The sequence below is a fragment of the Diabrotica virgifera genome, chromosome 1, assembly GCF_917563875.1.
Source record: "Diabrotica virgifera virgifera chromosome 1, PGI_DIABVI_V3a".
NCBI lineage: Eukaryota > Metazoa > Arthropoda > Insecta > Coleoptera > Chrysomelidae > Diabrotica > Diabrotica virgifera.
Genome location: NC_065443.1, coordinates 49,861,435 through 49,876,185, shown reverse-complemented (window position 1 = coordinate 49,876,185; position 14,751 = coordinate 49,861,435). Strand labels below are relative to the sequence as shown.

Here is a 14,751-nt window from a genome sequence, read left to right as displayed (position 1 = left end):
TATTTGCAAGTAATGACAGTATTATTGACCGTTTAACGAAACAGTGAAAAATACTAATGCGATATTGATGAAATACCTAGATATTCTAATATTTGCTATCAGTATTTTAAAAGTAGATGGAATAGATACTGACAGTATTACCTACTGATCATCAGTAATATTGATCGTGTAAGGGTCGCGTTAAGATTAGTGTATTTTTATTGTTATTTACCATTATAAATACCATACCACTTCACTTTGTAATATTATACATACCTAAAAAAATGTTTTAATTCTTTTATTTTTATATAGAAATACATTATTATATTTTGATAAATATTAAAAATTAAACATCTTTTTTACTATGTTTCCGTTAATACTGATGGTTTGGCGATTTCTTTTATTCCACTAACTTCTACTTCTACTCCGATTTCATCATACTAGAACAGATGGTACCGGTTTATTGCAGCAGACTTGATAATAACTGCTAGGACATTGTTTACTAAAATTGATAAAGAGATTTAGTAAAAATTGACATTATGCTAAAGCAGAAAGCAGATAGTATATAATAAGGCTCAATTAATAATTAATTATATCTTAATAGACTTTTGAAAATATCAAAGAGCGTTTTTGTACAGAATCACGAACAAGCAAATCAGACGAGTTGGTGATTTGTGCCTTCACTATATACTATTTTTACTACGAAAACACGATTACGTCATGTCAAGATTTCTGACTTCAGAGCATTTGACAGGGACCAATCATTTATAAACGGTGGTACCTTTTCAAATTGACACACTGTATATTAAAACCGATATATATATATATATTGTTAATTTCTGAACTCAATACTTAGTATCTGTACCGTTTTATTACTTGATTTTTTCAATAGTCTTCTTCTTCTTCACATGCCACTCCTGGCGGCGATTGGAAATCATCATGGCTACTGCGACTTTGTTAGCAGCGCGCCTAAAAAGTTCAATCGAACTACACCCGAACATTCACGTAGATTGCGAAGCCACGATATTTTTCGTCTTCCCACACTTATTTTGCCCTGCATGATATTTCTTAAAAGTTCGTACTTTCACCCCTCATAATGTGCCCCAAGTATTCCATCTTTCTAGTTTTTATCTCATTTATAATTTCGCAGCATTTGTCTAAAGTTTGGAGTACTTGCGTGTTATGTGAGCACTCTCGCCAAAGTCGATCGAGGTTCAACAAGTACGAGAGTGTAGACGGCCACCTTCTGCAACTTTGCCTCACTTCGTTCTACTTCCATTCTCTGTCGGTCTGGCGCGTCCGAGTCAAAGGGGTCTTTGTCGGTATCGCACCGCTTGAATGTGTTCCTCGCGATGTAGAACGAGTGTGTAGAGAGGTACGTCGGACTTCGGTCAACTTTGGCGAAGTAACTTCACCGAGAGTGTGGAGCCCGCTTTAGTGACGCGGTCCATCCATGATATTTTGAGAATGCGTCTATAGCACCACATCTCGAATGCTTCGATGTTTTTTATGGTCGACTGTTTTAGTGTCCAAGCCTCAACTCCATATAACAGGGTGGAAAAGACATAACACCGCAGCACTCGTATTTGTAATTTTATGTTGATGACTGATCTAGCAATTTCTATTCTGCATTTAATCTCTTTTGTTTGATCAATATTGTCTTTGATCCAAGCACCTAGATATTTATAACAGGACACACGCTCAATCGCTGTATTGTCTATTACAAGATTAGTTCTGATGTTCTTTGATTTCGCGATTATCATAATTTTAGTTTTTTTCAAATTAATTTTCAAGCCGTAACTGTTACAGTATATATGGGGAATTTGAACGAGATGTTGTAATTCTACTAATGTTCCCGATAGGAGAACCGTATCGTCAGCATACCTTATATTGTTGATCGTCTCACCATTTATTATCAGACCAACATCTTCTTCCGCGAGTGCTTGTTGACGGATGGCTTCACTATACAGATTAAATAAAAGTGGCGATAAAATACATTCCTGTCGGACTCCTCGACGGATTTGAATTTCTTGTTAGTCTACCCTCATCCTTCACATTTGCTGTTTGATTCCAATATAGGTTGCATATAACTCGAATATCTCAGCTGTCTATATTTTTGCTTATTAGAACTTGCCTTAGTGGTTCGTGCTCTACTTTGTCAAAGGCATTTTCGAAATCAATAAAAAAGGTGTAAATTTCTTGGTTCATGTCTAAGCATCTTTGTGAGAGAACGTTCATTTCAAACAGAGCTTCCCTTGTACTTAATCCTTTTCTGAATCCATCTGAGTGTTACTGATGTCTACGTCTAACTTCCTATAGATCCTCTTTAGGTCCTCCTTAGACCTTCCTATAGGTCCTTAGACGGCTGAACCAAACAACATAACTAGTCAATATGATAAAGAGGCGCAAGCTGGTCACATTATGAGACACCCTGCAAAATAAGATCTTTTACATCTGAGAATTCAGGGAAAGATCCAAGGTAAACGTGGTCCTGATAGAAGAAGAACATCCTGGCTGAAAAATCTAAGCCAATGGTATGGAAAATCGAGTACATCTTTATTCAGAGCTGCTGTCAATTGAGTCGAATACGATAGCGAATATGGTAGCCAACATGATTATGCAACGATTTGGGGGGTTTTTGCCCCCAAACAGCGAACGAATTTGGAGGTTGTGTCCGCACCCGCTAGAGGGTTGATGTAATTTAGTTGATAACTGGTCTACAAAATATCCCCCTCACAAATAAATTTGACGTGTTTTTACATATTTTTAGATTTTACATAAGCACAAAATTATAGAGAGTGGCACCTTTTCAAATTGACACACTGTATAGATTTTACCGATACTAGAGATTAGTGATGTTGAAAAAGTATCTATTCGTTACGTACTTGTTACTTACGAATACCGAAAGTAACGAGTACTATACCCAGAGGCAAATCGTTACTCTCATTACTTTGATTACTCTGTTTACTTCGTACCAATCGTATTAGAGCGAGTACCTATTTGAGTACCTATTGTATCTACAATCGGTTGATATTGGAATCGGACCGGTATTCCACGAGTTTTCGGTATCAGTACAGTTAACTAAAATTTTATCTATGAAGGGCGAAGGCTATGGAGACTATGAAGAGTTTTACAGGATTACAGGGCGCTGAGAAGTAGCTGAAACAGAGGGAGGTATATCATTTAACAAAGCATGCACCCAGAAACAGATGTCTATACGATTTGTCGAGGTAGATAATTCACAGAATTTCACAAATGTTCGTTCCTTTGAAAATAAAAATGCAACACATTATCTTTAATAATAACTACACTGTTGAGGATTTCCTGGATAGACAGAGTTACCAACGAAGAAGTTCTACATAGAATGGGTAAAGAGCGCGAACTAGTAGTAACCATAAAACGTCGCAAACTGGAATACCTGGGCCATATAATGCGCAATGAACAACGATATGACCTACTTCGGACCATATTTCAAGGTAAAGTGCATGGGAAAAGAGGTCCAGGACGAAGAAGAATATCCTGGCTGCATAACCTGCGAAAATGGTAACTTAACCACTACCGGACTTTTCAGGGCAGCAGTCAACAAAGTCAGAATAGCCATGTTAGGGTCCAACATCCGTAACGAATAGGCACCATAAGAAGAAGAATAACTACACACTATTCTTATCAGGCCTAGAAAATAAAATAGCTTAGATTGACCGGAAAAAAATTAGAAATGATAATATTTCTAGACTATGATCATCAACTTTAATTTTACATGTAGGTATTGCATTGTTTTTATTGGACTAGGGCATTATTAACACTAAAAATACAGGAATAAATCCATTTTTAAATATAGTAGGTACATAGCGACTTGCAACTTTTTGCATTGTATTTAGGATGACGTCTGGGAAAAAGTCTACAATAGAAAAATGGGTGGAAATGCATTATTACATTTTAAGATGTATAAAACGCATCGAAAAATACATAAACATGTTAAAATCAGTATATTAAGGGCCAGATTTTCTTATTTCGGTGTAATTGGGGTCACTGAACACGAATATGCAATCAGAACCGACCTCCGAAGCACCTGGGTGTCCAGGGTTACTGCTAAGGTACGTCATCTAGAGTTTCGAGGATTTGTTTTTGGCGCTTAATTGATGCAAACAGAATAAGTTTTTTAATTATTAATTAGCCTGGACAAAATTATGTAGGGCACCCCTTGTTTTTAATAATTTTTAACATAATAGATTACATATTATTTAATTTCTATCCATTAAATAGATCGGTGAAGGTGGTTGTTATAACGGATCTTATACTTATACGAAATACTGAGAAATGCGATTCTCGATATGATTACCGGTACTCAAATACAAAAGTAACAAAAGTAATCAAAGTAACGAATACTGTAAATTGTAAATGATTACTTTATACAAAAGTAACGATTTGGAACGAATACTCGAAAGTAACTATAATCAACATCACTACTAGAGATATTGAGGGTGCATAACTGGATTAGAGCAGCCAGGGTCAGGGCCCAACGGGCTGAAGCGCCATAGGAAAGAGATTTATATATAGATTTAATTATTGTTAATAATTATTTATACTACTCACTCAGAATTAATCGTTCCGTGGCAGTTTCTCCAGTTTATGCAAACGCAGTTTTCCGGCGCATCGGAACTGTATAATGGACCCTGCTTCACAAGCTCGGAAGAATACCTTCTTCCACCTTTTGCATATAAACCATCAGTGCACTGCACTATTATAAGTAATGGTAGTAAAACGCACATAGATAATACTCTATAAGACATGGTCATCTGTATATTCTGCAATAAATAAAAACGGCTGTAATGTTTTTTATTTATAGTTTGGCATTGTTAGTAATTGTTTTGTTTTGTTAACGGGTTATCATATTTGGCATTCATAATAATATGCACGCTTTATAGCCTTGTGTAATAAATTGTAATAGAAATGAAATGCATTTCAGTTCATTATTCATTTGTTTGTATGCTGATTCATAAAAATGTTTTTTAGCGGAAATTTATTAGTTTCAATAGAAGCAGGAAAAGAAATTAAGATAAGGGTTTATTATTACATAACAATGAAGTACTACAATAATAATATAAACCTGGCAATGGGAAAGTACAATTCTATGCTTCTTTTCATGAGCATTTTTCAGTGCGTCACAAATGATAGAAAAAAAGGTAAGTCCGTGATAATATACATTTTAGTGACATGACATTTTAGTTAAATCTGACAGTTGTCACATTTTATTTGCAATTTGGCATAAAAACAAATCAGTATTGTCTATTGCATTTATAAAATGGTATTTTCTTTGACTTGTATAGTCTTATAAATGGTACAGATTATATTCGTAGATATATTATATAATTCGAAAATAATTTTTTTTTCGATTATAGCGCCATCTATTGACAACTAGAAGAAATGTTATAAATGTCACCGACGAAATGTAATCACCGACGTGCGGTTTTTTCTGTCACATGCAATTCAATGCGTTAGAAAGAAATAAAAAAACTGTGACGCACTGAAAGATCCTCATGAGAAAAAGCATATCTAAAACTATATGTAACTAATGGCAACTATTATTTTTGACTATATACTTATGCTCTACTAAACTCTTTTAGGATTCAGTGATCGCCAGATCCAATTTTCCAAATTATTTTCTTTTCTGTTGTGAAATTTCCAATTTTCTTCGGTTTACATTCCGCCGCCACATTTTCCATTCCCAAATGCCTCTAGTTCCAAAGGCTTTTTTTCAAATACCTCTACATTAAATTCCTTTACATTATAATCAAAATCTATATCACACCTAGCATTTAAACCATATTTCCCAAAGTGGTTCATCTTATGATTTTATAGAAAAATATCTGAACACTTTCAGTCTCCTAGTCTACATAATTCACACACTCTTCACAATAATGGGAATTACAAAATATGACAGAACCGAAAAGCCAAAGAGAAGACCAAAAGAATTTAGAAGCCGCTGCATCACACAAAGTTATCAACCAGGGTTCAGAGCTCATGCCAGAGATCACACTAAGCGAAATCCAGGACGCAATGAAAAATATGAAAAACAACAAAGCGCCAGGAGAAGATATAGTCGTAATAGAATCTATAAAGATGGGTGGACGTGCCCTTCTCAACCAAATAAAAATTTTGTTTAACCTTTGTCTAACAGATTGTTGCATACCGGAAACATGGAACAATGCAGTAACAATTTTACTACACAAGAAAACTATAGACCAATCAGCTTATTGAACCACATCTATAAAATGTTTACCCGAATAATTACGACAAGACTAGAAAAAAAGTTAGATTTCTACCAACCCCGAGAACAAGCTGAATTCCGCTCAAAATTCGGAACAAACGATCTCCTACAAACAGTAAAAACCTTAATAGAAAAGTCGATAGAATATAACAGACCACTGGTACTTATCTTCGTAGACTTTCACAAAGCCTTCGATACTGTGGAATTAGACAGCATTATAACTGCTCTGAACAATAGTAGAATAGATTACCGGTTTACAAAGTTAGTGCAAACATTATACCAAAACGCCACAATGCGTATAAAACTACATGATACTACCAGAGAAATTCATATCAAGCGAGGTGTGAGACAGGGCGACACTCTCTCACCTAAATTATTTATAGCGGTCCTCGAATACGCCTTTAAAATGCTAAAGTGGGAAAATAGAGGAATAAAAATAGATGGAGAAATGCCCAATCATCTGCGTTTTGCCGACGATATAGTACTTATTACCGAAGATCTGGGTGAAGCACAACAAATGCTACTAGAATTAGAAAACGTATCTTCAACAATAGGTCTAAAAATGAACATCAGTAAGACCAAATTTATGACAAATTTAGTTCCCAGCGAACACCTAACCATCCAAAATCAAGTGGTAGAATTGACAGAAAAGTACATATATATCTCGGTCATGAAATCAGAATAGGCAAGGACTTGCGAATTTCAACGACGAATAACACTTGCTTGGCGGCGTATGGTTCACTAAGAGACATCTTTAAGAGCAACATCCCGACAGCTATGAAACGGAAGACATTTGACCAATGCGTTCTTCCTATTATGACATACGGAGCAGAAACTCTCACGCTCACAAAAACAACAGCACTAAAAATGCGAGTGGCACATGGGAATATCAATTCTCGGCGTGACAAAAAAAGACAAAATAAGGAACCAAGACTTAAGGAAAAGAACAGGTATCACTGATGTCGTTGAACGTATAGCCAAGCTTAAATGGAATTGGGCAGGTCACATAGCGCGACTGAAAGACTCAAGATGGACCAGAAAACTAATTGACTGGCGCCCAAGAGAAGACAAACGCAGCAGAGGACGACCACCAACACGCTGGATGGACGACATTAACCGAATATCCAAGAAATGGCAACAAGAAGCACAGAACCGTGAAGAGTGGCGAAGAATGGGAGAGACCAATGTCCAGCAGTGGACAGAAGAGGTTGTATGATGATGAATGATGAAATGCATTGAAAATTCTCTTCCTCCTTCTTCTTCTTCCGCAAGATTTCTCTTTTCAGGTCGCTGTTCCTTAGATTCACAATCCTTCACTTATATTCTCAATCCTTCACCAATTATATTCACAATCCAGTCGGAATCCTTTCACAATTATTCAATATATAAGGGGAGCATATTATGTGAAGGAGAAGAGCACTTGAAGGTAGGGAAAAGGGCATCTCAATAAATGGTCATAAAATAAACACCTACGTTTCGCAGATGACACGGCCCTTATTGAAAATAGTCAAGCAGAGCGCATTGATCTCATACGACTGGTAGAAAACGAAAGTTAAATATTTGGTCAGTAATTAAACATATCATAGGCTACATCACAATCATCCACACATAACCACAATTGACCGGTTTGAGGTTGTCTATATTTGGGATCATTGATCACAAACACAGAGTCTTTACAGGAAGAGATTAAAAGTAGATGTGATCTAGCAAAAGTTGCCACAGCAAAAATTACCAAACTATGGAAGGACCGTCAAATTTCAAGAGCATTAAAGATGTGGTTGATCAACTGCTTAATATTCCCAAGACTCACCTACGGATGTGAATCTTGGATCCTGAGACAATCGGAAAGAAGGAAGATAGATGCCACTAAAATGTTCTGTTGAAGACGAATGTTACGAATTCCTTGGACAAATAATTCAATTTTAAGGTAGCTAAAAGTTAGCCAACGACTCTCCAGTAAAGTCCATCTGCAACAATTAGAATAATTTGGACATGTTATGAGAGCAAACACAGAAAACATGGAAAGATTCATTATACGAAGAAAGGTGGAAGACCGAAGATCACGAGGAAGATCCTTAACAAGATGGATCGATCCAATTACAGGAATATGCAAAAGACCTATGCATGAGTTAAAAGAAATGACCAGAGACATATATCTTTGGACACGGACAATACACGACATCGTGTCGACCACTAGGCTTCCTCCGGGGGGTCAGGATTGAAGAAAGAGAGAGAGTTCCTTATATTCATATTTTCCTTCCTCAGCTTCCTCTTTTCAGTTCGCCGTTCCTGACTCTTCGCCCCACTCATTTCTCTTCATCGTGTCTTCGCATTTAATTAGACCTTCCTCTTTCAAGTCCTCTGCCACATAATCATTCCATCTTCTTGGTTTCATACGAGTCATTTTTGAAGCAATAACTCCTCCTTGTGATGAATTAGCTCAGTGCTACAATACATAGTGAAAATGTATATGCAAAGCCAACGAAGAAAGAAAAAAGAATAAAAATAATAAAATTGACGATGTTGTTAGAAGCTCTGAAACTGTTTTCTTGTAGCATGTTTACGATAAATATTTTTGTCGGAATAAACCACAATAATTGTTTGTAACGAGAATTAAATTTTAGATTTTTGTGTTCAATCCAGAAATCGTTTTCAAAACATTTTTGTAAATTAAGAAATTATTACATTACCTGTCAATGTTTATACAGGGTGTTTTATTAATAATTGTCCATATAGTAACTGGAGAAACCTTAGCACAAAATACGAAGATTTAACCTAAAACACTTAAATAAAATATGGTTCCTTACTGAGTTACAGGGTGTTTTATCTAAAAATTTAAAAACTATTTTTGCTTAGCATTTTAAAATTATTCGACGTATCCTTTTCATACTTGGCGTGAAGTATAGGTACTGTACAACCTACTAAATTATGTTAAACAGACGTTTCTGGCTATTACCAGAGGCGTACGACGGGGGAAAGTTAATGGTTGACATTCCATCTTCTTGGTTTCATACGAGTCATTTTTGAAGCAATAACTCCTCCTTGTGATGAATTAGCTCAGTGCTACAATACATAGTGAAAATGTATATGCAAAGCCAACGAAGAAAGAAAAAAGAATAAAAATAATAAAATTGACGATGTTGTTAGAAGCTCTGAAACTGTTTTCTTGTAGCATGTTTACGATAAATATTTTTGTCGGAATAAACCACAATAATTGTTTGTAACGAGAATTAAATTTTAGATTTTTGTGTTCAATCCAGAAATCGTTTTCAAAACATTTTTGTAAATTAAGAAATTATTACATTACCTGTCAATGTTTATACAGGGTGTTTTATTAATAATTGTCCATATAGTAACTGGAGAAACCTTAGCACAAAATACGAAGATTTAACCTAAAACACTTAAATAAAATATGGTTCCTTACTGAGTTACAGGGTGTTTTATCTAAAAATTTAAAAACTATTTTTGCTTAGCATTTTAAAATTATTCGACGTATCCTTTTCATACTTGGCGTGAAGTATAGGTACTGTACAACCTACTAAATTATGTTAAACAGACGTTTCTGGCTATTACCAGAGGCGTACGACGGGGGAAAGTTAATGGTTGACATTCCATCTTCTTGGTTTCATACGAGTCATTTTTGAAGCAATAACTCCTCCTTGTGATGAATTAGCTCAGTGCTACAATACATAGTGAAAATGTATATGCAAAGCCAACGAAGAAAGAAAAAAGAATAAAAATAATAAAATTGACGATGTTGTTAGAAGCTCTGAAACTGTTTTCTTGTAGCATGTTTACGATAAATATTTTTGTGGGAATAAACCACAATAATTGTTTGTAACGAGAATTAAATTTTAGATTTTTGTGTTCAATCCAGAAATCGTTTTCAAAACATTTTTGTAAATTAAGAAATTATTACATTACCTGTCAATGTTTATACAGGGTGTTTTATTAATAATTGTCCATATAGTAACTGGAGAAACCTTAGCACAAAATACGAAGATTTAACCTAAAACACTTAAATAAAATATGGTTCCTTACTGAGTTACAGGGTGTTTTATCTAAAAATTTAAAAACTATTTTTGCTTAGCATTTTAAAATTATTCGACGTATCCTTTTCATACTTGGCGTGAAGTATAGGTACTGTACAACCTACTAAATTATGTTAAACAGACGTTTCTGGCTATTACCAGAGGCGTACGACGGGGGAAAGTTAATGGTTGACCCTTTCCAAATTCTACGCCACTGGCGAAATTGCTATTTTAGTTCAATTTTTGGATTCTCCAATCCTTTCTGTGATAATAATATATTCTTCATTCGTAACGATAAAGTCATTAGTTTTCGATATCTTTGAAGTTAAAAATGAAACGACACGGTTATTTTGATTAATGTATTGTGTTGCTTCATTTTTAATTTCAAATATCTCGAAAACTATTCATTTTATCGTTACGAATGAAGAGTATATTATTTACATAAAAAGTATTGCAAAATCAAAAAATTACACTAAAATAGCAATTTCGTCAGTGGCGTAAAATTTGGGAAGGGTCAACCAGCCACTATCCCCTGTCGTACGCCTCTGGTAGTAGCTAGAAACGTTTATTTATCTTAATTTAGTAGAGTGTACAGTACCTACACTTTCTGTCAAGTATGATAAGGATACGCCAAATAGTTTTAAAGTACTGGCTACAAATAATTGTTAAATTTTAATCGTATGAATCATATCATAAATTAATCACAATAACTGTGCCGTTTCATATTTAACTTCAAATATCTCGAAAACTAATGACTTTATCGTTACCAATGAAGAGTATACTATTTACGTAGAAAGTATTGGAAAACCTAAAAATGGCACTAAAATAGTAATTTCTCTAGTGGTGTAGAATTTGAGAAGGGTCAACCATTCACCATCCCCTGTCGTACGCCTCTGGTAGTAGATAGAAACGTTTGTTTATCCTAATTTAGTAGGGTGTCTAGTAGTCGCACTTTCTGCCAAGTATGAAAAGAATACGTCGAATAGTTTTAAAATGCTGAGCAAAAATAGTTTTTAAATTTTTAGATAAAACACCTTGTAACTCAGTAAGGAACCACATTGTATTTAAGTGTTTTAGGTTAAATCGTCGTATTTTGTGCTAAGGTTTCTCCAGTTACTATATGGACAATTATTAATGAAACACCCTGTATATCCCTGTATACACCCTGACATTGATGGTACTTATCAGTATTGAACAAGTAATGCAATTACATTGCCAGGCTACATGTGGAGGTGGATCCCTCAATAATCTAGTTCACTTAATTTTTAAATAATCAAGCAATTTATTTTACTTTTTTATGCATTTTGAACGAATCAATGTGATTTACTGATTACAGCAATCGAAAATACAGAAAAATTTAATGTCTATTTACAGAAATGAACGCGATTGGCCGACACATTCACATCATTATCGAGATATCTGTGACGAATATCTAGTATGTATAGAGCAAAACAGATCAATTGAACTCTCAGATCAATTAAAGCGTGGTGCATACATTAGGCCCCAAATAATGCCACCATGGAATTTCCATGTTACCTGATCCAACACTAATGAAAATAAATACATACATATTTATGGGTAAAGCACTGAGCCCTGATGCAATTCTGGTTTGATATGAAATTTATTAATATTTATTGATTATAATCAAACAAAACACAAAACTCCTTTTTTATTTTTTACAAAATATCTATATTTAACCCTCCGTTAGTCGCTAGGATAAACGGAGCATCAAGAGTCGCTACGGTGCCAGAGACCGACAATTTAAAAAAAAATAGTTATTGCTATAAAATTTATACAAACATTTTATATTGTGTATAGGAATGACTAAAAAATATTTTTGAAAATGTTTTATTGAAAAACAACAAATATAAAATGAAAAACCCTAGTATAACAATATACATATTGTTATTTGATATTCGCTAGGAATCATTTCCCATAATTCCAACAAACGTTTTTGTTCGGCTTCAAAGAACATCTATAAATAAGATTTGACTAAAACTTACCGATAAGATGCTAAATCTTTACCTGAACTGCAAGTTATGCCAATAAAGCAATAACCACACCGTTAGTCGCTACGGAGTCTTGCACCGAAAATGACTATAAAACTCGCACAACTGTACCCAAGTAGGTAAGAATGTTTACTAACACAAGGTTAGTTGATAGGAAGAAGTACAGAAAGTGACGATAGAAAAAAACCAGTTAGTTTGTAAACCCCGAATGAATAATTCTGTCGTCGGTGTGTGACACCGATAGCGACTAACGGAGGGTTAAATATCCAAATATCCACAGTTGCCATCAAGTTATTGCAGAACAACCTTAATCTTTAGCTTATTACAAAGCCATTTGTATTTGAGTGGTGTGGTTACGTTTGTTTACCTCTTGAAGCTTAATGACACCATTCGAATACAAATGACTTTGAAATAGGATTACGATTAAGGTTTTCTGCAATAATTTGATGGCAACTGTACAACAGATTACCAATTAATAGTTTGTAGTAACTAAATTGTGTTTTATTGTGCAGGGGTGTTAATAATTACTGTCAAGATTTAGTACATGTACGTGAAAATTTGCTTTATGCACGATCGGGCGGTAAAGTCCATATTTATTATGTATACATTTGGCGGGCGTAAAGTGCCATTATCGTCTATTTTCTTAGATTTAGCGGGAGTAAACTTAATTTTGCATTTTCTGCTGCTTTAAAAATTTCCGGTGGCGTTCCAGAAAATGTTTCATCGTCACTAGTTTCCATTATAAAAGAACTTCTTAAAAAATGTGTTATGAAACTTTCAATACGATAAATAATGTCGACTTACTATTTATTCTTGACTTATTTACTTTGTTGCTAGGGTAACGCGAACATAGCTATAGAGATTACTGTTCTATCATACACACACTGGCAAAATTAGCCGAACACCTTAAAAATGCAACATGTTTAATGTCTCGAATTTCCTAAACCTGTTGGCCGATTTGAGTGATTCTTTTAGTATGTTATGGCCTTATTATTTAAGAATATCGGTGTAATAATATTGTTGTTACACAGGTAAATATCATTTTATACCGGGTGTAACAATCATACTGTGTTTTTTCTTAAAGTTTGGAACACCCTGTGGAATATTCTATATAAAATATTGAAATTAAAACTCAATTATAGCCTTCTCCTTTCTTAATATTTTCTTTTTTGATTTACATATTTGCTTATGTTGGAAAATAAAAAGTTATGGGTTTTAACAACTAGTCATGTTTTTCATCAATAAATCGTCATAGTAGGAAAGGAAAGTATGCTAAATTTGCAGTTACTCGAGCGCTATTGGATTGTGAAGAGTGGGTGCTAAAACCAAAAAAAGTTAAGTTAAGTTTTCCATAAAGTGTGGGACTCTCTATTTTTTAATTTAATTTTCCATTTCCACCAATCGTTTTTTCCGATTATAGCGCCATCTATCCATAATTGGAAAAAATGTGGCGAATAAAAGTTGCTTATCTTTACGTCAAGAATCCAAATCTGCAATAAAAATTGGGGGCTTCTATTTAATATTTTAAAGTAACCCCCCAACCCAAACACGTCCTCCGTGGGGGGACGGGTTTGGTGCCATTCGATAGATTTTTGAAAAATATGATTACGTGTATTTTGCAGTTTTACGATATGATGTTCATTTCGCGAAATATCGTATTTAAAATTTTTAATTTACCCCCCACCCCTCTCCGTGGGGTGACGCGTTTAGTATTATTCGATAGATTTTTGAAAACTATTGAAACCCCCACGTATTTTTTAGTTTTTTGATCTGACGTTTATTTTCTTGTGAAACTTTTTGACTCGCCCATTTTCTTAACTCCCCCCCCCCCTCAAATCGTCAGATTTTTAAATATACACTATTTTGCATGTACCTAACTTACCTTATCTTAATCTGACGATTTCAAGTTTTTCTAAGAATAGATTTTTTTTTTCGGTGCCCCATTAATGAATTCCCCGGTGTTAAGAACCAATATATGGTATAGGTACATTTACAGGGTACAAGGTTTCTCCCCATGTGATAATCTGACGCGCTCGAGTAACTGCAAAGTCATTACGAGCAACTGCCATCATTATATGCTTAGTTTAATAAACAAGCCCAAAGTAATTCAATAGATGTATTAAATAAATTAATTAATAAGCGATGTCACAATGACGACCTCCCGTGGATTTCAGCTGAACTAGTTTCGAGGGGGGTTTTAATGTCAAACGCTGAGCGCACATGCATTGTAATATTCAGTATTTATTTTTGCATGTTTTATTAAAAAATTTATATACAACATCGACGAAAAATGAACATCAGATCGAAAAACTGCAAAATACACGTATTCAATATTTTTGAAAAATCTATCGAATGGCACCAAACACGAGCCCCCACGGAGGTGGGGGTGGGGGATTTAATTTAAAATCTTAAATAGGAGCCCCCTAATTTTTATTGTAGATTTGGATTCTTTACATAAAAATAA

General features: G+C 34.6%; 1 protein-coding gene across 1 annotated transcript in view; it reads left to right on the top strand.

Moving 5' to 3' along the window:
* Positions 1-14,751, top strand: part of LOC114324733 (uncharacterized) — a 350,807-nt gene that overhangs the window by 266,636 nt on the left and 69,420 nt on the right. The gene's annotated exons all lie outside the window — the stretch shown is intronic.